General features: G+C 45.9%; 1 long non-coding RNA gene across 3 annotated transcripts in view; it reads right to left on the bottom strand.

The window, feature by feature from the left end:
• The window catches only part of LOC113614180 (uncharacterized), a 296,124-nt gene that overhangs the window by 112,428 nt on the left and 158,469 nt on the right, over positions 1-25,227 (bottom strand). For all 3 annotated transcript variants that reach the window (XR_003430497.1, XR_003430499.1, XR_003430495.1), the window contains one exon: positions 5,910-6,010. This is a non-coding gene — a long non-coding RNA (uncharacterized LOC113614180). The remainder of the gene's footprint in view (positions 1-5,909; positions 6,011-25,227) is intronic.

The following is a 25,227-nucleotide window of genomic DNA, read 5'->3' as shown; positions in this document are numbered from 1 at the left end:
TACATGCCACCCAGATTAGTTACATTAGTAACCTTCAAAACTCTTGACATATATGGCCCTTAAAAGACAATCACGTTTGGTTAGTCACTTTAAAAAGATGAAAAGGAAAACAATAGTAGTTCTGAGATCAAGTTCACAGTTAGCTAAAAGAAACACTTGAGAACACACTGAAAGATTAAAACTGCCACGTGACCTGTGAAGGTGGAAGCCAGCCCTTGACGAAGGGTTCAGATTTTATCTCCTTCTGCTTATGCAGAATGGCACCATTAAAGTTTCAAGACAAAGAATCACAATTCGATGACACTTGTTTTTCGTTGGCAACTACGTCTGTCCCTATAAAACATGCCCTTTTCCTGATGGCTGGCATCTTCCACAACGGAAAATTCAACACGGATGAGAAAAAACATGAAAACATTCCCCCCCACCAAATTACGATGCTGTTCAAAGGCGTAATCAAGGCTCCAACAGACAATGAGCACACTGACCTTCCAACGCAATACGCCAACCTTCAGAAATCCACGACTGTTCACACCACTCATCAGCTGAAGTAAATCTAATACCATGTACAAAGCCATACATTATCCTTCTTAGGAGGAATATGTACATTTGTATTTCACTTTGATGGCAATCTGGAACCAAACCAGTTCAGAAAAAGTAATGTACTTTGATATGGTGTCATAGTAAGTAAATTTCACTTCTCTCTAACACTGTTAAAAATCTGTGACACTGTACTGATTACAGTTCCAGTTTCCCAGTGGTATAATATCTCCTCTCTAGTTACCAGCCGCTGATCTCTCACCCTCCCTCATCTCGCCTGGTTCATCAGTCGTGGTCCTCTCTGTGATGCCCAGACCCTTGTTCCTCTTTCCACCTTCCTGCTTTTTATTAACGCTCAACAAACCATTATGGCTCTGTTGTTTGGATGTCCCCAGACACTGCCTGCTCCAAATACCCGCTGTCCTTCCACCAATTTACCATCATTTGGGATGCCTTCCTCTCAGACATCTTTTATCAAGTACTCCTCTCTCTGGCCATGCACACTTCTATTCCTGTAGTTCACGTCCTCCTGCAAACATCTTCCACCTCCAGCCCCTTCACCTCTTTGTCTTCTCCCGTACATCGTCCAGCTGTCTCCTGTTCCTTCAGGTACCCAGCCAATGCCTTCCACTCCTGTGGTCCAGTGTCTTACACACATCCTCTATCAACAGTCTAATACTAAGTTGATCTATGCCCCAAATATTGGCTTGTGTGCTCTGTATCTGTTATTTACTTATCTCCACCCTCAGGGATATGCACCATCTTCATTGTAGAGAAGAGAAACCTGAGAAACAAAGCACCTGCCTAGAATTACATCAAAGATTGGAATCGGGGAGACTGGCCAGAGCCCTGACTTGGTCCCTAGGGCTCCCATTTCTCTGCCTCAGTGAAAAGTACCAACACGTCTCTTCTGGTGAATGTGAGTGGGGTGCAGGAGCCCTGCTACCCCTGTTTCCCCAGCAGTGGCCATGATCAATGTATCTAACGAACCAACAATCAGGGAGAAAGATACAAAATATGGAGAATTAAGCATGGAGAGAGTAAACCCTAGTGGTACTCTGTCTTTGGTTCTAGTTTCTTGGACACTTACTACATGCTTATACCTCTTGCATTTTTCTGAGTCTTTGGATAGCTGATGCTTTTTCTTTCTAACGTCTAAACCTTACATCCGATGACTGCATCCCTCATTCTCAGCCAAATAACGTACTTTTCTACAGAGAGGAAACAGAAGTTCTGAGACTGGAACTTCTTAGTGTGGGACTGACTCTTTCATCTGTGAGAGGGGCAGTCCTTTCTTCCTTATCTCCTCCTGCAAAGATTCCTATTGTCTACCTGCATTCTGGATCCCACTGGCTACTGACTTCTCGGGATAGTCATCAGAACTATTATCTATTCTCCTTCCAGAATTTTGTCCTCTCCCTCCGATGCTTCTTTTCCACCCACACTTAAATATACTCATTTTCGGACTTTCCTGGTGGTGCAGTGGTTAAGAATCTGCCTGCCAATGCAGGCGACACGGGTTTAAGCCCTGGTCCGAGAAGATTCCACATGCTGCGGAGCAACTTAGCCCGTGCGCCACAGCTACTGAGCCTGCGCTCTAGAGCCCATGAGCCACAACTACTGAGCCTGCGCTCTAGAGCCCGGGAGCCACAACTACTGAGCCCACGTGCCGCAACTACTGAAGCTTGCACGAGTGAAGCCTGTGCTCCACAAGAGAAGCCACTGCAATGAGAAGCCCGTGCGCCACAACGAAGAGTAGCCCCTGTTTGCTGCAACTAGAGAAAGCCCGCACGCAGCAACAAAGACCCAACACAGCCAAAAAATAAATAAATAAATGACTTTTAAAATAAATAAATATACTCATTTTGAAAATAAGCAAAACAAAACCTCTCCTTCAACTTCCATCTGCTTCCCAAGCTTGTCTTCTTTACACAGCCAGGGGTCCCTACATTTGCATGCTTTGCTTTCTCATCTCTCATTAAACTTCACCTTTAAATGGAAAGAAATCACCCTAAGCAAGAGAGAAAAAAGCTAAATCACATTTTAAAAAAATTTAGTCAAAAAAAAAATTAGTAAACCTTTTGTTATAGCATACTTTCAGATTTACAGGAAAGTTGCAAGAATGTTGGAGAGTTCCCCTATTTGAACCTCTTACATTCATCTGGTAATTTGTTACAACTAATGAACTGATACTGACACACTATTGTTAACTGATGTTTATACTTGACTTGGATTTCCTTAGCTTTCCCCTAAGGTCCATTTATTGCACCAGGATCCAAACCAGGACCTCACATAAACCTTTAGTGGCCACAGCTTCTTGGTCTCATTCAGGCTTTGACAGTTTCAGACCTTCCCTGTTTTTGATGACCTTGACAGATTTGTAGAATGTCTTTCAATTCTTTTTCCAGTGGTTTTCTCCTGATTAGGTTGGGGTTACAGGCATCTGGAAGACCACAGAGGTAAAGTGCCCTTCTCATTACATCACATCAAGGTCACATGCTATCAACATGACATATCCCAGTTGACATTCACCTTGATCCCTGGGCTGATCAAGTGTTTCAGGTTTCTCCACTGTAAGCTTACTCATCTTCTCTTACTACTGAGGAACAATTTTTAACAATAAAAGTTTCAAACACTTAACTTTAGAGTGTCTAAATCACTAGTGAATGTGGTTACACCTACATGTCTGTGTGAGTTGTCCTTTGTGGAAGTGCACCTTGATTTTGTACCGGGATGGAGAGGCACAGAGACAGCGAGAGACACAGAGAAGCCCAAGCACTCCAAAGAACAGGGCCTTCAAGTGACCAAGAGAATACAAGCATCTGGGGTTGAACAAACATCCTAGGCTAAATGTGGAATCATGAACTTAAGTGGACCGACAGGGTTATGCGCTCATTATTTGGGAAGTAAAGTTACTGTAACACAAGCAGACTCTAAATACAGAAGTTCAAATAGACTACACGTTTGCTTCTCTCTCATGCAACAGCCCAGACGTGGCTGGAGGGCTAGCTTTGCCGTCCTTAACCCCTGACTCAGCACCTGTGAGTTGAGGTCAACTGCTCCATTTGTCAACACTGTTAAGTCGACAGGAAGCAAAGAAGAAGGGAAGGTATCTGTCCTTCTTTCTCAAGAATTGGAGGCAGAAATTGTTCATGTCGTTACCATTATATTCCACTGGCCTGAACTTAGTCATGTGACTGCATACCAAGCTACAAACCAGTGGGGCAATGCAGGGTCTCACTGGATGCCCGTCTGCTTGCTAAAACTTGGTTAGGCTTATAGGAATAAAGTATCTAGAAGAGAATGCATACTGGGAGAATAAATACTGGTCAAAACGAGATCTGTAACTGAACACCTGGTGGCAGGTTGTTTGTTTTTTCTTCCAATAGACAACACCTGGACCAAAGGTGCAAATCGAATCAGCATCTCGCTGAGTTTGCGAATCTACATCATTCTCCAAGTCCCACCCACACATCTCAAACAAGCGAGTCAAGTGGGGCTGTGATAGAAAACAATACACCTGACACTCTCCAGTTCTGACGGCGGCCCTAGTCTCTGCTACTCTCCTCAGGAGCGCAATATGAACCTTGTTTCAGTCTTTCAGTAGGGAAGGCAATTCTGTGAGCTTCTATTCCTCCTGGCACGCACATCTTCACTCCATGGATTATGGAGACCCAGGCGCCTCCTGTTTCTGTTCCGCCTGTGCACTCGGGTCTTGGGGAAATGAGCCCACTGCTTCTCCCCGCCCCCCAAAGATTCTATTTTTACCTGACTCTCAGAATCCCACTCTGACTGGGGGAATCATCTGTACTCGGGACCCCGCAGTTGGAATCAGCTCACAGGCAGTGCTGAGTACAACCTAAGACGCAATACGTTCTCCTTTTGCCGCTTTCAGGCACCCAGGGAAAGGGCCACCAGCCCCTGGAGGAAGGCCAGAGGAGGATTTGTAGTTCATCCCCGAGCATCGTCTCAGGTACCTGGTCTAGGCGGTGTGGCTCGCCCTTCACACCAAAGTCTTGAGGTTGACTGAGAGATGAAGACTGCTTCTGCACTTAACCTGGCTTCTGGTTACTAGTCCTAAGGTGCGTCACGTGCACAGGTCAGGTAGGACAGTAGCAAAATTCTTAAACTCTCCGTCACAGAGAAAATGAAAAGAGGATGAGGTGGAGGGTAAGTAATGAGGGGACCTGATATGAGGCCTGACAACAACTAGGAACGTGGAAAATTCACACATCTTGTCCTTACACCCTGCTTGGGTATAAGGTTGGGACCTTCTGACCTAACAGTGTCAGATCTCTGTAACATGCTCGGCAAAAGCTACCCTGTGCTATCACGCTGAAGTGACTGAACTCAGGAATCCACCGTAGCCAGCAGTGATAAGACACAGTTATGCCGAGCCTGCTGCGTTAAATATGAATATATAATACCTCTCCACAAGCAGGAAAACACACTAGCAATAATGCCGCATCCTCTGAGCTTTCTGGACTGGTTTTTATAGGTATTATAGTTCAACTACATACACTCAACCAGTACTTTATCACTTACCCATCTAAATGACAAATAGGGGAAAACATATAGGAAAACATATCCACAATTTGCTGAGTTACAGACAAAATGCAGTTAATGATAACCAATATCCAAACTTCACTTCTTAATTTCAAAACTAAAATTACAACTGAAATAAATTTTGTAGTATAAAAGAGGCTGACATTCCGAAGGAGTCTGAAATGAACGTATGTATCTTGATAATTTGCTGAATTTACTGAAACAATGTTTTGGATGTCTTGAAAAGGTTTCACCTTATTTTTAGCCTAAGTAGTAATCAACAACTTGATTTACTCGTTTATTGGTGAAAAGAAATGGGGAGGGCTTTGTTCTGTTACATAGGAAACATTATTTTTAGTAAACAAACATCAAAATACGTTTCCTCTGTGAACGTAGGGCAAAATCTTCAAACACGATCTGTGCCTTTCCCTATGTAAGTGACACACTGACAGATTCAATTTAGTTTTAAGATCCGCTCTGGCACTGACAGAACGTTAAGCATTCCATTGCTATAGATGTGCACCGTTTTCATTTTTCAATTTTGTTCTTCCTAATAATGAAGTTCCAACTAAACAGCTAGCCAAGTAAATGCCATGTGAGTGTTCAAGGCTGATGGATTACACTCGGTAATTCTGGTTAATGAGGCACTAAAATGATGAGCAGAGAGACCAAGGAACTGGTGATAGCTCGGCAGTGCTGATGACTTCTCCAGGGATAGATACCAGGAGAAGCACTCAGGAATAAGTAGTCTACACACTCTGTAAACAACAAGGGCATTAACTCATCAGGTCAACAGGCAGATTTCAAGAGTGGAGAGGAAAACTTACCTTAGGGCATCCCTGAAGCTCCTGCATTCGCCTGTGCCTCTCATCACATGGAAATCAAAGCCTTCTCTTTCTTCAGGTGCCTAGAGTTGGTTTTCACTCTCCTGAAACCAGAGGTTTCCTGATCAGTACAGCTAAACTCACCAAGCTGACGTATCCCCTTTGCTGTGTATTGGTTTGATATGATTCCCAGCGCACTTGCTCATGACAACAACAAAGTTGTGATTGTAAGTAAAGTTGTTCTGATGTACAAGAGAAATTGGTGTCAGGACGTCATCATGCACGCCTGTGGTTAACAACACAAACGTAGGAAGCAGCAGCAGCTAGGGCAGAGGCCTTTCAGACTATACACACCCAGAGTCCGTGAGGACTGTCCCAGGGTGTTTGGTCTGGGCAAGGCGACTGCTGACCTGAATGGCTCTCTGAAGACCCGGGGGCATCAGCTCCAGCCTGGGCAAGGCGACTCTTTGCCGGCAGTGCTGGAAACCATGCAGCAGCCCCAGGAAGGAGGTAATCTCACCCACAACACCTGCACCTTCACTCCCTGGCAAGGCGCTCCAGCAACAAGGATTTTCACTTTGGACCCATCGTCAGCACCGACACATGGCTCTCAGTTGGCCAAGCAACTCTTCAGAGAAGCAACTCAGAGAAAGGTACACCTCAACTAAACTTGGACTCTATTCCTTTCATCGTCCCCTTGCCTGGAACAATAGCATGATTAATCTAGTACTGGTTTGGAGTATGTTACTTCTTTAGTGGCTTATTAAGAGACATTATCCTGTACTCTATTGGCTTGTGAAATTACGGGTAATTTCCGCAGTGAACCTGTGTTAAATAAAGTACTGGCAAAGACAATCTCAGTCTCTGAGCATAATTTGCTGCCCGACAAAACACCCTTCTAAAGAGCATGGCTTCCTTTTATGATTAAATGTTTGCTATCCATAAAAACTGACCTGGGGGAGACCTAAGAAATCTTTTTCTTCCTAGACTGGGGCAAGGAGAACAGAAATGATGGGAAGGTTTTGTATGAATTTCGCAATGGTTAAGACCAGGAAACTGACAACATTGATATCTGCTGATACAGAACTCAGTCATGGTTTTAATGGTAACTCAAGGTTTTTACCTCTTTCAGAAATAAACATGAAAGTATCAAGTCAACACATATAATTCTCCTGTTTAAACCTTAATTAGGAAAAATGCCCTAGGATATTATTTTAGAAACATGAAGAACCATAGGCTTCTTTCAGCTTCTTAGCTTGCCTTACTTTGACATCAAATTGCATGTAATTGTCCCTGCATGTGTCTGCATGGACTCATATAAAGACAAGTGAATTTAGTAATTGCAAGATATTACCTTTTTAATTGAATTTATCAGTAAGTTTGAATCTATAGCCCCTGGATAGCACTGGGATGAGAAAAAATTCACTGATTTTATTTCCTCGGGCAGCAAGGGGTCAATGGTGTCTGGCCTATTTCACCATTACATTACATTAGAGTCTGCACTTTTAATGGTTCCATTTTTAACAGGGCTGTAAACCGAAATGCAAAGCTTTTCTCTGTAAAGGTTTGCAAAGTTATATATATATTGATCAAACTACATTCACTCACACTTTCTATTTAGAATTTGGCTCAATGGAATAATTTTCCTGCACCTGCTTTGATGTAACACGGCTGAGAAATCCTGCATCAGAAGACGGGGTAGAATCTCATGGAGAGGAAATGCCCAGAGAGGCTGCCCACCCTTGCTGGTATCTTTCCTATCGGGGTCCTCCATCCCGGGAGAGGAAGGAGGAGTCGGCAGAGATGACCGAAGGGTATCTGCGCTGGGCCATCCCTTGAGAGGCCGGCACAGAGCCCTATCCAACTCCTGCCATACTCTCCTGAGCGTTCTAACGCCCCTGACCAGGTAGAGTCTGCTCCCTGGGGCAGCACATGTTCTTTCTGCACCCCTGGTTCCCAGCACAGACCTACGCACGAGGCAGACACTTCATGAACATTTCCCGAAGCAACGGAGAGTGTTTCCATTCCTAACACCAATGACTAGGACAAATACTTGGACCTTTTCTTTTTTCTTTCTTCAGTTAAACACAGAGTGAGTACTATCTACAGGCATTTTCTTTTACTGCCATTCCCACTTTTCTCTTGGTTGAAAATGATAGCACCACTTAACCCCTTCGTCCTTTATTTATAAATTCCTTATGGAACACCGATAGATTAGTAAAACGAGGGCCCCTTTGAATTGCACTGCCCTCTACTCCTAATTTCCTATTGCCTATTTTTATTTGAATAAGAGCTCAAATACATTCCAAAGTTAGAGCATCACCATGGTAAATATTTTACTTGCATGATTTATGAAGGCCCACAGGTTAGTGACAATTACTATCCCCGTTTGACATTTGTCATCCAGTGCAGAGACCTTCAGATACAGAGCCCCGAGGCGGAGGCCTGCAGTTCCCACCCGGGCAGTCGGCCTGCGGTCCCCCTCCCCTTCCCCAGCACTCTATTATGTCTCCCCTCCAAGCTCCTGCATGAAAGGCTGCAGTGCGTTGTATGAGGTGGTTATTTCATCCCCGTCTCACAGTCAGGACTGAAATCCCGCGTGGTTAAGCAAGCTGGCTCAGACCACCCCGCCCCCCAGCAGGAAATGGCAGAGTCGGGACTCAGGCTGTTTGACTTGTCGTGCTTCCAGCGCCCTCGCTGCAACAGTGCGCTTTCTGTGTGCCCAGACGTCAAGCAGCCACCAGCGCAGACACCTACAACTGTGCTTTGAAAGGCATGACACCCCTTTTCCCAGTTCCTTGTGGGGAGAGGGCACTGGCATGGACAAGACTGTCAAGCCAAATGAGGCTAGTTACTCTGTTATTGCTCTCGGATAACCAGGCCACGTTCTCCAAAGAAACCTCAAAAAAAAAACCTTAAAAAGCAGACCTTATTATGTCCTTATCTGTTGCCTCAAATGTTTTCACCTGGAGCAGGCGCAACACTGACTTGCAGAACTGAGTTGTGTCTTGTCTAAAACATAATTTCAGTCTCCTCCCCAGTCGGGTTTTCAGGAAGGACAGAAGAACATCTTTGAAAAGTACTAGGGCTAGCTATTTGCAAACAGCAGACGCATCCGAAGAAACGGGAGTGTTTTCTTTAAACGTCTGACATGCTAATACCTCAGAGACCTCTCCTAGGCAGTTGGTTTCACCATGTGATTTGCTTTGCCAGGCATATTCTATTTGGTTTCCTACTCATCAGCAGAGCACTCTAGACTTCAAAGGCCCCTCAACATCGGTTGACTTGAGTCAGAAATCTTTGGCATTCACACAGCATGAGTCATGGCACCCAAGAGTTTGCTGGAGTATTTCTCAATCCCTTTCACTCAAGGGAGAGTGAGCACAACAACTGTCCTTATGAAGCCCTTCACAACTCTTGCTGCACGTTTTTAAATGGCTTTTGCATAGATCTCATTTGGTTTTCTATTAGGAATCCCCTCCTTAATTTGAAGACATCATTTTTTTCTTAACCTATTTATAGTTGAACCAAACTTAGAACGATAACAAAACATTACACTAAGGTATATTTCATGCCCGTTTAACTGAAATAAAAGTCAAAGAAATTCTTTTGCATTTTAGAAACAATTATAATGACTGAAATCTAATGGAATTTGGGATTCAGTCTTACTGTTCTAAAATCAATAGGAAATTTTACGGATTTATATTTTGACTGATATTCAGGAATGCCAAACTTCTTACAACATTCTAAGTGATCAGGAATAAAAATGTGATTCTAGCTTGGTAGCCTATAACAGGCCAGGATTCATTAAATTTTCCATTCTGCGGGCTGTCCTGTTTAATCAGTAACTCCTGGCCCAGCCTCATCTCTTTGCCAGGCTTAATAGGTTGAAGTGGACTGAAATGGATTAGGAATAAAGTATCTTTCTGCTTGGAAAAAGCTAGATCTTTGATTGCACTTTAAACTCATATTCAAATTAATTAAAAAAAATACCAAACACGGACACCACAATCCCCTTTTTGCAACTTCCAGTCAACCATAAAACCACACAATTAAGGTATATATGTTTTTTAAATGCAAAGCAAATTTCATTTTTTAAAACAAGTTACTACCACTGAAAGGTTACGTTCCCTGCAGCACCAGGCCTGAAGCATTCTTTGTTTCATCAGATGACTAAGAAGCTAATTAGAGAATTCTACATGTTTAACCAACTTTAAGACAGAATTGGAAAATGTGGAAAAATATTCTAACAAATGTGTTTTCTTGTAGCCTACGGTACCAGTCAATATTTTTACCAGTGACGCTGTTCTTATTCTGTTTACTTTGGTTACAAGTTTACAAAAATCTATGAAATAATAAGAAAACTTTCCAACCCTTAACTCAACTTTGTAAACCTCCAGTGTGGGATTCCTGTCCCTTGGACTATAAACCACCTCCTATTTTTTCCCCCCTTTCGCCAGAAATAATTTGAGAACATATCCACTTGGTCTTTAGAATGTTCTGAAAAGAAGGAAGGCCCAGACATGTCTTCAGTTTACAGACTCAGAAAGGGCAACTGGAGACTCCAAGCACAGTACATTGACACTGTGTTAAAATATCAGACTGGGGCCTTAAACAACAGATACTTATTTCTTACAGCTCTGGAGGCTGACAAGTCCAAGGTCAAGGTGTTGGCTGATTCCATGATCTCCCTCTTCCTCTCCTTGAAGACACTAACCTCAGCACAAGGGCCCCACCCTCACAACGTCATCTAACCCTCACTACTTCCCAAAGACCCCTACCTCCATATGCCATCCACTGGGAGTTAGGGCTTCCACATACGAACTCGGGGAACACAATTCAGTCCATGGCAGCACCTTAGCCTCCCCAGTTTCCATTTAGAAAACAGGGTCTTGAGAAATGAGAGCAGGGTGCCGAGTATACAGAATTCTCAGAGGCTCTGAACAAGAAACCTCAGCAGCCATGGTCCTTCCCCTTGGAAAGAAGCACTCTGGGGACAGGGTATGTGTGTATGTGGGGGGGGGGGACAAAGCTGCCACTTTCAGGAGAGGATCCTACAGTGGAGAAGGGTTGTCCTCAAGAGCATGGAATGGGCATCCAGGCTTGGAAGATGGGGAAAGTGCAAAGGAAGAAAGAAAATAACCACCTGGGAGTGATGACACACTTTCTGATGTGAAGAATGGAGAAGAAAGCGCTCCAGTGGAGTTGACAGACAGTGAGAGGCCCACTCAGCGGGACATGTACAGCAGAGAGAAGGACACAGAAGAAGAACATAGTTATTCTGGAGAACAAGCGTGATACAGGAGAGGAGAAAGGAGGCATGAAAAGGCGCTGAGGGAAGGAGCACACACAACCAAGACACCAGGAGGATATCGTTCTGAGAGCGCAGGTGGGAAAACCTGGCTGGAAAAGGAGGGACGGCGACAGAGAAGCAAGTCGGAGAGTGGGCCGTCACAGACTGGGTGTCAGGCTGCAGGGGAGGAAGGGCAGGGCACCAGGTGGAAAAGCGGAATGAAAGGAAGAGTTAGTTGCAGAGAAGATAGGACGGAGTTTAACATTCAAGAGAGTCAACACCAGGTTTAAATGCTTGGGAAATGATGATATCATCAATGATATTATCTGCACTTGGAGGTAGTGGGTTTCCTCAACTCCAAAGAAGTCAGAGATACTGGGTATTCTCTGCCCATCACGTCCCGGGCTTACTGAACAGCCAATGCCCATCTCGGAAACGTTTTCAGTTTCTAAAAACGTTTTCAGTTTCTAAAAGTTTTAGAAACGGCAGTTTCTAAAAACATGCCAAGTTCGTGGCATCATGTGACCCTTTCTAACTCGCTCTCACCTCAAGGTCTTTCATTTCCTCCTTTCCTTGTCTTTCCCCTGCCTGTCGCTTCCCTCTGCTTTAAGAGGAACTGCACGCTCCTTACGCAAAGCCTCTCTCAAGAGCACCTTGGACTCTTCGGAGAAAAGGAGCTAAATTAAGCTAATGAATATAAACAAATGCTCATCTCAGATTCTGAAATGAAGCAAAAGCATCTTCCAGACCCACCCAGTTGAATCATGAAAGGTGACATTAAAGACTTTCTACATCTATCAAACGTATAACCATCATAATAGAGGGATTCTATTGAGACAGAAAACGAGGCTACCATTTTCCTATTTGAATAATAGCAAGCGAATCTGGAATAGTAATGGGTTTACAGCTCCATTACAGTTCCTGCTGCATTCTCGCAAACATCACCTCACCTGCCTGCTGGTTCACTGACAGATATTTCATGTTTCCCCCAAAGTCTCTGAAGGAATGTTTTTTGAATTGCTGTAAGCATGATCCTTGATGTTTCCAGTGTCTCACTCTTCCAATAATTCAAAAGAGAAAAATGGTTTGAGTTTTCTTGATATCTTCCCCAGATGTGTTACCCTACTTATGTCAAGTTCAGCCTTCCCATGTAAACACCGAGATCTGCCACAGTCTAGAAGTTCAGTGTCTGGAGAAGCACATTAGTCATGCAGGCCTTGCAGCAACACATGGTCTCCAGTTCTGACCCTGGAGATACTACGAACCGTATTAATGTAGCAATGCCACCAAACCAAAAGGGACTTAATAGTAAAAGGACTCTGACCTATTTTATTTTAGAAATAACTACACCAGAAAGAATAACCTCTATATCTGTTACTACATTTTAAAAAATTATTTGATTACTGGAACTTTAGTTAATAATCAGCTAAACATGTATGAGTTTGGGAGAGGAACAGGAAATCTGGGGCACCTGACTCTCTAGTTTGGTCAAGATACCATTTATAACAATGTGCACTATACCGTTTTTCCAGTGATGCCTAAGGTATTCACGGATCTGATTTACTCTTAAACGACAGAACACACCTCTAAGGGACAATCAGAGGACTGCTGGGTGGGCAGAATTCTGGAAGTGGAATCTGGAAGTTTGCCCTCAAGCTGCTAAGATGCGGAAGGCACTAACACACACGATTACGATTCTTCTTTAAGGCAGCGGGAAAGTGTTCATCATGGCCCCCCCTTCACGTTCCTTGATCTTTATCACATTAAAAGGTGAAATATTTGTGCAACACACAAGCAAGCAAAAGACTGCCGATCAATTCAGCTGGGTTCATGGAAAACCTTTTCTATTCACAACTTTATATTAAGTTCTAATGTTCAGGAACCACACGAGATGAAATTTTTTTCTAAATCAATCCTAATACTTTAACACAAGGTTTATTTGTGAAAAAGTAAGAAGTAACTAGGAGAAATAAACAGACAGTGGCTCAGAGCAAATGTGTTCTGAGATGAGTTTGGAAAGATGTCCTACAAGCATTTCACCTCGGACGTGCTCACTACGGCTGTACAAATGGAGACACGGACAGACTTCTAGGTGGTAAGTTACAGTTTTTAAATGCTACATATGTGTATCACCTGCACTACCGGCTCAGATACATCCCTCCCACGCTGTTATTAAGACGTATCTGCTCAAAACGAATGTCCGTCAGCCCGTCAGCCCCAAATGCCCCACGCTTTCCCACTTCATAAAGATTCAAGGCTGAGCCCTTTTCACTGCATCCAAGGCTGTTCCACGTCAGACCGAGTCTTGTTTCAACTTTCCGCCTCACCCCCTGGATCGGCACACCTGCCCCCTTGCGTCTCCCCACCCTTCCTGCTCACTGAAACTGGAGCTCTAATCACAAAGTCCTGTCTCCCTAAAGTGCCCTTCCGTCCCACTGCCGACACCCAGCTCTCCTCCAAGGCTTGGCTCAAATACTGTTTCCCGTATCAAGCTTTCCTCCAATGCCTCGCCACAGCCAGAATTAGTGAACTCTGCCTCTGCGTGCGACGGAAATAGGAATTCGCTTCTGCTGCAGCGTGCAGACTCTAACGCTCTTGCGTGTCCCCGGCGGATGTCTGAAGCTACCAGCTGTGCCAGAAACCAGCGCTTCCTTCGTTATAGGTCTCACCCTCGTGGAGCCAGAACCCAGGAGAGCAAAGTGCTGGGCGTCCCGGGGAAGGGGGCGGGGAGGGGGGCGGGGGGGGGCAAGCAGAGGGCCCAGAAAGGGGCAGCAATGCCGTGGGTCAAGCTGGCTCGCCTCGGCGGGAGGCTGTCGGCATCCCCTCGCGGTCAGCCTGCTGGAGAGGGCGGGGCGCCCCAGCCGCAACGGTACGCGGGGTGGAGGGCCTGCGCGCGGGACACCCGACACTGGAGCCGCACACGAGGCGACAGCAGTTTGTTAGTCGCATGCACTCACGTTTTGGGGGAGAAGGCCATCCCCCAGCGAGGGGGGGCCCCATGCGGCTGCGAGGCGGGGCCCCATGCGGCTGCGAGGCGGAGCAGCGCGAACCTGGCGGGCCTGCGAGGACCGCCCGGCCGACACCAGACGCGAAGCGGCATCTCGCTCTCGCGGGAGGACGCGATTGGCTCCGTTAAATAACCTCGCACGGCGCACGCGTGTGAAACTCGTGCGGCTAAGGGCCGACAGGTGCGGCTGGCCCGTCTGTGGGGAGCACCTGCCAGGTGGAGAGAGGGCGCACCTGAGGAGAGCGGGCCAAACACAGAGCCAGACCTTCCGGGTCCCGGGACGCTTACAGATGAAGGCAGCACTTGCAATTCTAGACACTACAACACAGAGGATGGCAAATGTGGGGGTTTTTTCCGCTTATTCTAAAATTGTGTTCGAGTTCTAGGCAGATGGTCCTGTCTGGAGCAACGCTGACGGACGTTAATAAAGTGTGGAAATTGATCAAAGTAATGGGGCGCCTTGGAAAAGCCCCATCACTACAATGCGTGCTGACGTGCTACTTTGTTTTCTTCTTCAGCAGTAACGGCCCTCGGGAGAGGAATCCATTTTCCTAACATCCCCAAATCACCATTGTTTTAACGACACTGTTTTTTGCGTTCTGTGAACTTGGAGGAGAACACACTGGAAAGAAAAATAAGGGCCTCTGGGTCCAGTCGAGGCTTGCAGTAGAGGAGGAAAGACAAAACTAGTCCACAAAAAACTGCTAATAAAAAGAGATGTCTTGGGAGTGAAATAAAGGGCAAGCAGAGAAGTCATTAGGTGTACATGGAGCAGAACAGACACGGGTGGCTCCCGGCTGCATGGCACACGTGACCTTGAGCTCCTCGCACGGGGGTGTCCCACTTAGCACGTTAGGTACTTCGGGCTCTTTACTGCCTGTAAGAAACAACAGGGCATTTCTTACACAGTATTTCTTACGTAGTGTTTGGATGCGTGCTGCACGTAACCTCACAAGATGGCTTCCCGTGTGCCTTAGTTTTCTACACTGAATAGCAACGCCCCACGATCTCAGCATGTTCGAGCAACACACGCGTACGAGATGGCACAAGTCCAGGCCGGGGGTCGGGGGAGGGGAACCCGGTCCTCTGCTCACGGTCTCCCCAGGCTGAAGTCAAGCTGTGCCGGGCTGCATTTGCATCTGAGGTCTGACCAAAAAACACTCCATTGTCAAGCTCATTCAGGTTACTGACAGAGTTCAGTTGCTTGCAATTTTAGGGCTGAGGCCCCATTTCCTGGTCACCTCTGCCCTATCTCTTCCCTTTTGCCACATCCTTGGTATAACCACAGGAGCGCCTTCATCACATCCACATTCAAGGGGTGGGATCGTACAGGGTGTGGACGCCGGGGTGGGGGTGGGGGGCAGAATCGGCGGCGGGGGAGGGGCGAGGTTAAAATTCTGCCGACCACACCCTCCCCTTCTCACACTGAGCTCTGTTTGCAAAACAGTACGCACACTCAAAATTCTTAGACCACTAGCAGACGCACAGAGATCGCTCAAATTGTGCCACCGCTAAAAATCAAGATCAACACAACACTTTCTCCAAACACCGTCTCTCATTTTTATGAAACACTGTACAGTGGAAGAATAAACAGACCATTTTTTCCCTCAGCACTTTCAAATTTTGAAAGCCCACCCCATCAATCGACAGCAGGTGAGAAATCTTCACTTTCTCTGGTGTACCATGGCAGGCACCCTGCAAGATGGTTCACAAGACACCCCTCAACTCCTGCCCTGAGAAGGGGCATCGTGACATGCAACCCTCTCCCTCTGTGTTTATGGGCCTGGGCTGTACCTTCGAGAACATACTACACAACCAGAGGGGACAACAAAGCAAAGCAAAATTAATGAACGTGTTCTTAATCTCTGAGGATAAATATCTCTTGCAGCACTAGGTGTCTGAATGAGCATAACTGACTGATTTTGCTTTGTTTTGTTTTTTAATTTCAATCAATACTTTACTGGCATACATGAGATAATCACGATTTTCCCCTTTATAAAATTAATGTGGAAAATTACATTAAACTGGTCTTGTGCTCCTGGTTTAAACTCAGTTTGCTCATGTGTTAAGTTTTTTATATATTAATTGAGTTAACCTGCTAACATTTTCTTCAAAAATTTTACACTTATTAAAGTTGTTGGTAATATCCTCTTATTACATTTTCAATGTCTGCAAGGAACTATAACGATATCCTCTTTTTTCATTCCTAATACCGATTTTATTCTCTTTTTCCTTGTTTGACCTTGCCAGAATTTTTTTTTAACTGCCATTTTAATTTCTTTCTTTTTTAAATTGAAGTATAGTTGATTTTAGAACTGATTTTTTAAACTTTGCCCTGAGAAAGAACCCTGAGGTTTAGAATGAAAGATGATTTCACAATGCCGAGTCATGGTATCAGCAGATGCCAGAGACAACAGATGTGGACACTTGTCCTTTGTAAACCTGCACATGAGGCGTTTCTCTTTTCTTTTTCTTCCTTTTTTTTTTTCCTCCTCCTCTTCTTGTGTACAAGTTTTGTTAAAATTTGTAGAGAATTTCATTTCTGTGACTGTGTGATTAACTGTTTAAACCAAACACAGCTGAGAGCGAAAGGGAGACCTAGAAGTCACGAACACGGGCTGTGGATCCACAGAGGGCTAAATCAGGGCAGTCTCCAGCAAACGGGAAGCGGGGTATCCTAGCTGGACCGCAAACAGCTACATCATTGCCTTGAAGCACGTCTTAGATTTCGAGCCAAGGGGTCCTACAGCAGCCTCCTGGCTGCACACACATAATGTGAAATCTTCACTTTCTCTGAGTATTGAAAGATGGATGCGCTAAAAGGCACTCCCGTATTCACTCATTTGTTCATCACTTGACAGGTAATTACGGAAACCTGGGATTCCCGCAACGAAGGCCTCCCAGCAATGGTGTATTAAACACAGAGTGGGTTGAGGGTTAGGTGAGACCTGACTCTAAGCTCAGCACGTCTACCCCTTTATAAGTTAGGCGGCCTTTCATATGAATAGTAATACCTATCTTGCAGGATTGTCAAGAAATGAGAAATTACACACATAAAATCCTTAGCAACATTGCTGGCATATGATAGGGGCTTAATGAAAAGCAGATTCTGTTAGGCACTGGCAAACTTCCTTGGTCCTCAAGAAGGCTCTGGCAGCCCTGACATAACGAAGAGGTTGCATAAAGGAAGCGGCTCCAGCTCGCAGGCAAAGCCCCTCTCCCGAAAGAATCTGCCACCTCTCAGAGCACATTAGAAAAGTCCACTTGAGGCAGCAGATAGATGGGCCCCAGGCTGAGCCACGGGACAGCTGAGCTGTCCCCTGTGGACAAACAGTCCAAGATGCAGACGGATGGAAGAGCCCAGCCCTGCCCAGGTTAAGAGGTAAAAGACCACACAGTCCTCATACTCGGGACCTCCCCGACGACACATGCGCAGAAAGCCTCCTCGGAGGTCAAAAGGGAGGGGGCGCCACCCCGTGGTAGATGACGTCAAGCTACCCACAGGCCTCTTCGCTAGAATCCGTCCTGGTTGAGAGATGCGCACGCACACAGGGGAGGACCCTGCGATTAGCCCGATAGGGACTCAGAACCCGGCAAAGCAAGATGACTGGCCAGAGGAAACCCAGCAGAAATGCCCCATAAACGGGATGCAAACTACCGCGAGGGCGTGACTCTCTCTCTGAGTCCATCCGTGTGAGTCTATTCACACGTACCTATTTTCCTCCTAACAAGCACTTTACTTGTTTCACTACTTTCCGTCTCTTGGTGGGAATTCACTTCTACAAAGCCGACAGGCCAGGCGCCTCGTCACTGGCCACTGTCGCTGATGGTCTAGTGGCTTGCATTCAGCGCTCTCCCTGCCGCGGCCTGACTTCAGTCTCTGGCCGGGAACTGAAATCTTGTATACACATTTATAAAGGTTTATAGCATAATTCCTTTTTAAAATCAATGTCAGTAGGAACTATGCATTGGCTATAACAATGAACAGAAAAAGAACAAACATAATCCCAACCATTTGACATAGTAACAATGCAGAAAATAACCTATGTCAGGTTTCTCTGACATATCTTGACTGTAAAGATTAATCTAAAATCATACTGATGGAACATCCTTAAAGCCAGAAAATATTTTGCAATATGAATATTTATACTTCACTTTAAAACGTGAATATACTAAGTTATTTACATCATTTCATCCCTAAGGCCCTGTCTACACATAAAAGAACTGAAACACTGTTTTTAATTGTAGCCACCAGCCCTCCCCACCCAAAAAGCATGTGAGCTCCAACGGCTTTAACTACCACTGTAATTAAATGAATTCAACCTACAAATAACCAGAAAATGGCTTTAATTAGGCTTTCTGGTTTGTATTGGTTTAACGGCTTTTAAAATTTTATAAAAACTAGGTAGGTTAAGAAATAAAATATCCAGTTTATCAACACATTTGGAATAAAAGCTGTATGCTGAGGTTAAACCTCTTTTTTGATCATTGATCCTTTAATTACTTTTGATAATTTAACAGAATTCAACACAAGACTTCAGAGCATTTGAGCAGAGCCAGGAAGAAGGGTTGCAACGTACAAACGTGACGAGGGAACTGCAACAACAAATAAAAGTGATGGGGAGGAAATCGCAACCAAAGGAACAGCAGTCACCAGTACTCTGAAGTGGGGAACTGCACGTACTTGTAGAGAACAACAGTCATCTTGCTTGGTGCCCCGAAGTGGGCGGGGAGGAAGCCGGAACACCCGGCCCTAGGCCAGGTGTGCACTATGGAACAGGTGACCTTCAATACTACGGTCTACCCATGAAACGGGAATAATAATATCTGCGCTGGGGACTTCCCTGGTGGTCCAGTGGTCAAGACTCTGCGCTTCCACTGCAGGGGGCGCAGGTTCCATCCCTGCTTGGGGAACTAAGGTCCCACAAGCCACACGGTGCGGGCAAAAGAAAAAAAAAAAAATTCAGTATCTGCTCTGCTTTCTGGAGAAAATATCGATCAGAACATACAGGTAAGATCATCAAGCAAACCGCATAATCCTATTACTTGCTCTTTAGTCGCCCTCTTTGCCAGTTACGCTTTGATGTTGCATAAGGTTACGTAAAACAAGCCTGTCACAATCTCACACCACTTAAAAAATACTCTACGGAACATCTTTCCTATCACTTTATTTATCCAGACCCTTCTAGGCCAAATATTCTGTATACGCATTTCCACATATCACGAGGCTTAGATCCGTACTGTCCGCACAAAATGATGCTCACGTGGGTCTGTCTGAAAGTCGCATGTGAGAATATGACACTGTCGTTGCCTTTTAAGGGCGAGCTTGACTTTTGCATTTCTACATGCACAAAACTCAAGCATGCTCTAAAAGACAAGAGCTTTATTTAAATCTCAGGAAGAATTAAGATTTTTAAAAATTATCTTGATCATACATTTGCCCAGGTGCTGCGTGACTCTAGAATTAAAGTTGAACTAGTGTTTTTGAAAAAGAAGCCAAAGCCCATAGTTTCATCTCCATCATGAGCAGCAGAGTTCCATGGCACAGTGGAAAAATACCCATCTGTAGTCAAGGTTGAATTTCATTTCGGCTTTCATAAATAAATTATGCCTGTCATTTCCATTAGACACGGTTCTTACTGTAAATCATTACAAAACATCTTTGAGAACCTTGGGGCATTTCTTATGTTCCACTTCAGATATAGATATAATTCACTGAGCTGTTAGAAGTTTCGATCAATGAAGCTTAGAAGATGTTTCAGTATTTGGAAACATAAAAATGCCCGAAAATTCTCAGGGAAACTATAGACACTAAGGTCAATGTATTCTTAACTGTGTTCATCCCTGACTCAGGGAACTTCCTTAAAGAGAAAAAAATGATGTTTGGAATTCTTTAGGCCATAGTAAAGGGTCTTAAAACCACTTGTTTGCCTAACGTTTCCCAAAGTAATTTGATTCTTTGTCCTGGGATGAGAATCAAGTTAGCTTTCACTTAGTGCATCTGCCACGGTCTGACGGGAAGACATTAGCACTCTATGGGTTCAAACAGAGGCACTTTGCTGAAAACAAACTGTTTACAAAGGGGTAGGAGGCCCAGAAGAAGCTCAGAGGAGAGGGGAGATTGCTCAGAGATTAGTAACCACTGGAAGTTCCTCCCAGCCTCTGCCCAGCTCATAAAGAAGCCCATGACGTGGATGATTTGAGGTAGAATCTACCCTGAAACCCACATCCAGGGGGGATTGCAGAAAATGTAGTTTCCCAATAGACAAGGGAAAGGTGACCAGGGACCATCTGGAACACAGTGGGAAGGGACTTAAACTGCCCGTGTTTCCAACGGCAAAATGACAAGAGTGAAAAACTAGTGACATATCCTCCTTCCGTCTGAAGAAGGTCACGGTGCTAATATTCTCTGGGATGTCGTGTGCCTGACGATCTGGGATAAGGCAGAACTTACACAGTGCAGAGAAAGAGGGAGACGGTCTGTAAGACCTGGCGACGGAAGCCCTGAAGGGCAGCGCAGAAATTTAGAAGTCACCCTGCCCTTGAGGGAAGAGTGCAGGGTACAGGCTGGGTATAAGAAGGCGCGTGTGCACAAATGGGGGCTGTGATGCCCACCTGGCAGCCCGTCAGGTACGTCAGATGCAATCACACCTATAACGCCGTCGTCGTGGCCGGGTCCCGTCCAGCTGCTCTCTGTGCTGGCCTTTATCTGCTGTCCATAACATCTGCGGGGTGGGGGGGCCGCATTCTATTTTTGTTTGTTTCCCAGAAGCCTTGGTATCACCCAGGAGAGGATGGCAATGGAATTCTAGAGGAGCACGGAGCGGGAATGTGGTGGGAATCTGGGTTGGTCAGAAGGCAGATTCCCGCCCGGACACAGTGGGGTACACAGCGTGCTAGCAACCTGTACAGCCTCCTTGCTAAAAACTTCTGAAAATCCTGGCAAGGGCAACGGGCAGAAAGCAGTGCTAAATGAAAATTAAAATAGTACCACTCTTTTGTCTTATTATACCAATCAACACACGATAATTTTATAGCAGTATTCAGTATCATGATCTTGTACTTTTTCAAGGAAATGGTGATTTCATTTATATGGTGCACAACCCATTTCAAGTTTCTGAATGTTTGGAAGGGGAGAACCCCTTCTTTAGGACTCTGAACTGCCAATCACAAGAGGATGCCTGACAGGACCTTTACAAGTGATTTAAACTGCCTGTGTCTCAAACAGCAAAATGTTTGGGAACCGGCTCTGAATGGATGGAGGCATTGCAGAGGAATGCCTCAAAAAAGAGAACGTTCAAGATATGAAGCAGAAGCGCATTAATGAGAAACACTTGGGTCTTAGGCTCCAATTTTAGCCATGGATGCCAGGTTAAAACTATTGACCTGGACGTGTGGAATACAGATTCGCTACACTGATTGAACCAGGCAGTATGAATGGATTTCTGGTTTTCGACATGTCTGATATCTTGACCAATTAGTGTACAGGCCGCCTGACAAATGAAGAGGTCCAAGTCTAGGAAATCTGGTGGAATCTAAAACCAAACCGATCAGTGGAGACCTGTCTGCTTGAATCATTGCTGGACGTGAGTTTGTATCCCAATGAAGGATGTATGTGAAACTATATGATTTTTCATAATGCTTTTGGTTTTCTTTGTCAGACGTGGATTTTATTTTTCACCCTGAACTTACAACAGATCAAATTTACATCAAACCACATGAAGTGCATGCTACAAGCCTTAATTACACACACATACACAGTCTGGCTTCAGCTTCCATCAACAGACACACACATACGCACATTCACAAACGACAACAGGATGCATGAAAAAGTTATTTAAGGAAAGGGACCACATGTATAAGTACTTTTATTGTATTCACCAAAAAATAAAGTTAATCAAATTTGGATGCAAAATAGACCTAAGATCAGTCATATATATAATACACACACACACGCACACACACACACACACACACACACACACACACACACACAGACACACACACACACTATTTTTCTCCCCTGTGGTAATCTAAATGATTGTGGTAGCCAGCTAAATGATTCATACTTTCTTGAAACTCTGCAAACGCATAAACTTGAGGCCAATCATAAAAATGAGGCTGATGGGCTTCCCTGGTGGCGCAGTGGTTGAGAGTCCGCCTGTCGATGCAGGGGACGCGGGTTCGTGCCCCGGTCCGGGAGGATCCCACGTGCCACTGAGCGGCTGGGCCCGTGAGCCATGGCCGCTGAGCCTGCGCGTCCGGAGCCTGTGCTCCGCAACGGGAGAGGCCACAGCAGTGAGAGGCCCGCGTACCACAAAAAAAAAAAAAAAATGAGGCTGCTGATTTATTCAGGAAAGATTTATCGATCATCCACTACTGGGGATTAAGAGGGCTTACTAAATTACTACCAGTTTGTTCTTGGCCGAATTCGGAAACAACCGAGAGCGAGAACTCAGACAACTGGAATTAGAAATGTGCAATCCATGCCTGATGAAAGCTGACTTGGAGGACCCAGGTAGGAAAGGCAGGGGCAGGGACCCTCGCAGTCAGCCTCCGCAGGTGGCCCTCCACCCCAGCCTCCGTGGGCGGGAGTGGCCCTGTGCGCAACGGGGCGGGGGTGGGGTGGGGGGGGGGACGGGCAGGCCAGATGCCCGCCCTCGGGTGGAGGCTACCGCAGTCAGGACAGGAGCGGGGTGCGGGGAGAAGGCTAGGCAGACCCACTTCTTCCTCCCAGGCCCACCAAGCGTGCAGGCCGCACCTCTCCTCTGCGCGCAGAGGCTGGGCCAGCCCGCCCATCCAGTGGGATACGGGGCTATCAGGGCAGAGGCGACGTGGCCTCCAGGCAGAAGCTGGGGATGGAGACAACAGGTCTGGTGTCTGTTTCCCCGGGCTGTACAGGGCCCGGCACCCGAGCCTCTCAGCTCCCCTGGGAGCGACACCCAGGCAGCGTTTCACTGGGCAGGAAGGAGTTGACCCGCCGGCGGTGTGTGGGCGGACGCTGTGTGAGACTCAGGCACACACACGTGCGTGCACGAAATAGTGCCACTCCGTTGTCTTTCATACGCTGACCGATGCACCCCCAAATCTTCTCATCATGTTCAAAATCTTGAGAGTGTGCTGCTTCTCTCAGGGTGCAGCGTTTGAGAGCTGCATCTTGTAAAACTTGCAAAGTAACGGAAGGGCCAAGCCAGTGGCTACCGTCTTCTCTGCCGACATCCTCCCGGCCCTCTGATTCCTCTGAGCCCCGTGTTTCCAGAACCAAGGCTGCCTTCAGGGGAGTCAGCCCGTGCAATCTTTGGTCCCAGTAGCTGCAGTCGCGGACCCTTGCTTGGGCCTGCAAACCTACGCGCTCCCGAGGCCTGTCCCTTTACCCCAGGCTCTCACTGGTGCGGAGGCCGACTTCTGCGAGGCTAGTGAGGCTGAAACTCTGCCTCCACTCCAATAGCGAGGTGCATGAGGCACTCTGGGCACAGAATCGAAGGGAGGGCCCAAAAAGTAAGACATCAGGATAAATAATATTTTAATACATTATTTTTTAAAAAATGTAAATTAATGCAAAAAAAGAAAATCCCACAAGGAACAAAATATTCAATAAGGACAGATTGGACCTTGGACTTGAGTGGCTCACTGGGACCCTGGCCCTGGCCCTGATAATGTGTCCAGTTCACAGGGCCATTTGTTACTGTGACAGAAGGAACACACTTCTGCAGTCAGTTGTGATCGCTACACAGCATTACTCCCAACCCCTCTCCCACATTTCCCTTTGGTGGGGCAGGGTTGGTCTATTCAGGCATATTTATGGATGGATGAGTTGGGGTAACGTTTTGGTTTCAGTTTAGTGGAACATTTTTAAAGATCTCAGCATTTTTTTTCTATGTTTAAGTTACTGCTAGTCAATTCTATTGGTTTCGTCTTCCTCTGTAACAAATTATCACAAATGCAGTGACTCAAAGCAACACAAAGTCATCATCTGAACAGATCTGGAGGTCGGAAATCCTAAGTGGGTCAGCAGGGCTGCACCCCTTCAGAGGCTCTAGGGGAGACTGCATCTCCTCGCTTTTTCGAGTCCTAGAGGCTCCTGGATTCCTGGGCTCCCACATCAATGCAACCTCTGATCCCCTCCTCACATCTCCTGCTCTGACTCTGACCCTCCAGCTCCCTCTTACAAGGACCCTCATGATGACATTGGCTCCCCCTCTGAAGAGCCAGGATCATCTGCCCATCTCAAGGTTCTTAATTACATCTGCCAAGTCCCCTTTACGGTGTAGGGAAACACAGTCACATATTCTGGGCGTTGGGACAGGGACACCTTTGGGGACCACTATTCTGCCTACTGCAACACCCTAGTGTGGGAAAGGCGCCCACCACCTGCTGTGCTGATGCGCTTGGTGACACGACAAAGGAGCTAGACCAGCAGGCTTCTTTCTATATGAAAATGTTCTTTGGGTGCCAGCACTGCATGTGTATCTGCAATGTAGGAGACGCAAGGCGGGAAACAGACAGAAGCCAGCCTGTGGAAATCTCTTCCATTCTTGCAGCACATACAAAAGGAATTTCCTAGACATCTTCCTAAATTTCACACAGTCCCAGAAATTGAAATCATATCCCTTTGAGTTCTGACACCTAGGGCCATTTTATGAGCTTAAACAACATTCAAACCCAAAGCCAACCTAGTCCACGTGATGCTAAGAGACTCTTGATAACCTGAAGACATGAATCCCAGAGCTCCACCCTCCACGCCTTCCTCAGGTGCCTGAGGTTGAGAACAACTTTCAATCCCACAGCACTGTCCGCGGCCGTGTTTTCCTTCTGCCAGTATCAGCGCGGTACTCGTGGTTTCTGAAAAGCTGGAACTTCACACGCTCGTGCTCGCCCACATGCACGGAGCTTAGGTGCAACTTAAAATCCTGGCATGATTCCAGGAAGCTCTGGCTCTGAAATGCCTTATTAGAAACAAAGGCAGATGATTGCCAGTTCCTGCCTCCATAGTATCTGAAAATCAACAGTATGAAAATGAG

This window comes from Aethalodelphis obliquidens, unplaced genomic scaffold (genome assembly GCF_003676395.1).
Source record: "Aethalodelphis obliquidens isolate GAN/ISIS:26980383/991018 unplaced genomic scaffold, ASM367639v1 scaffold91, whole genome shotgun sequence".
NCBI lineage: Eukaryota > Metazoa > Chordata > Mammalia > Artiodactyla > Delphinidae > Aethalodelphis > Aethalodelphis obliquidens.
The sequence above is the reverse complement of the archived record's forward strand: the minus strand, read 5'-3'. Positions and strand labels throughout refer to the sequence as shown.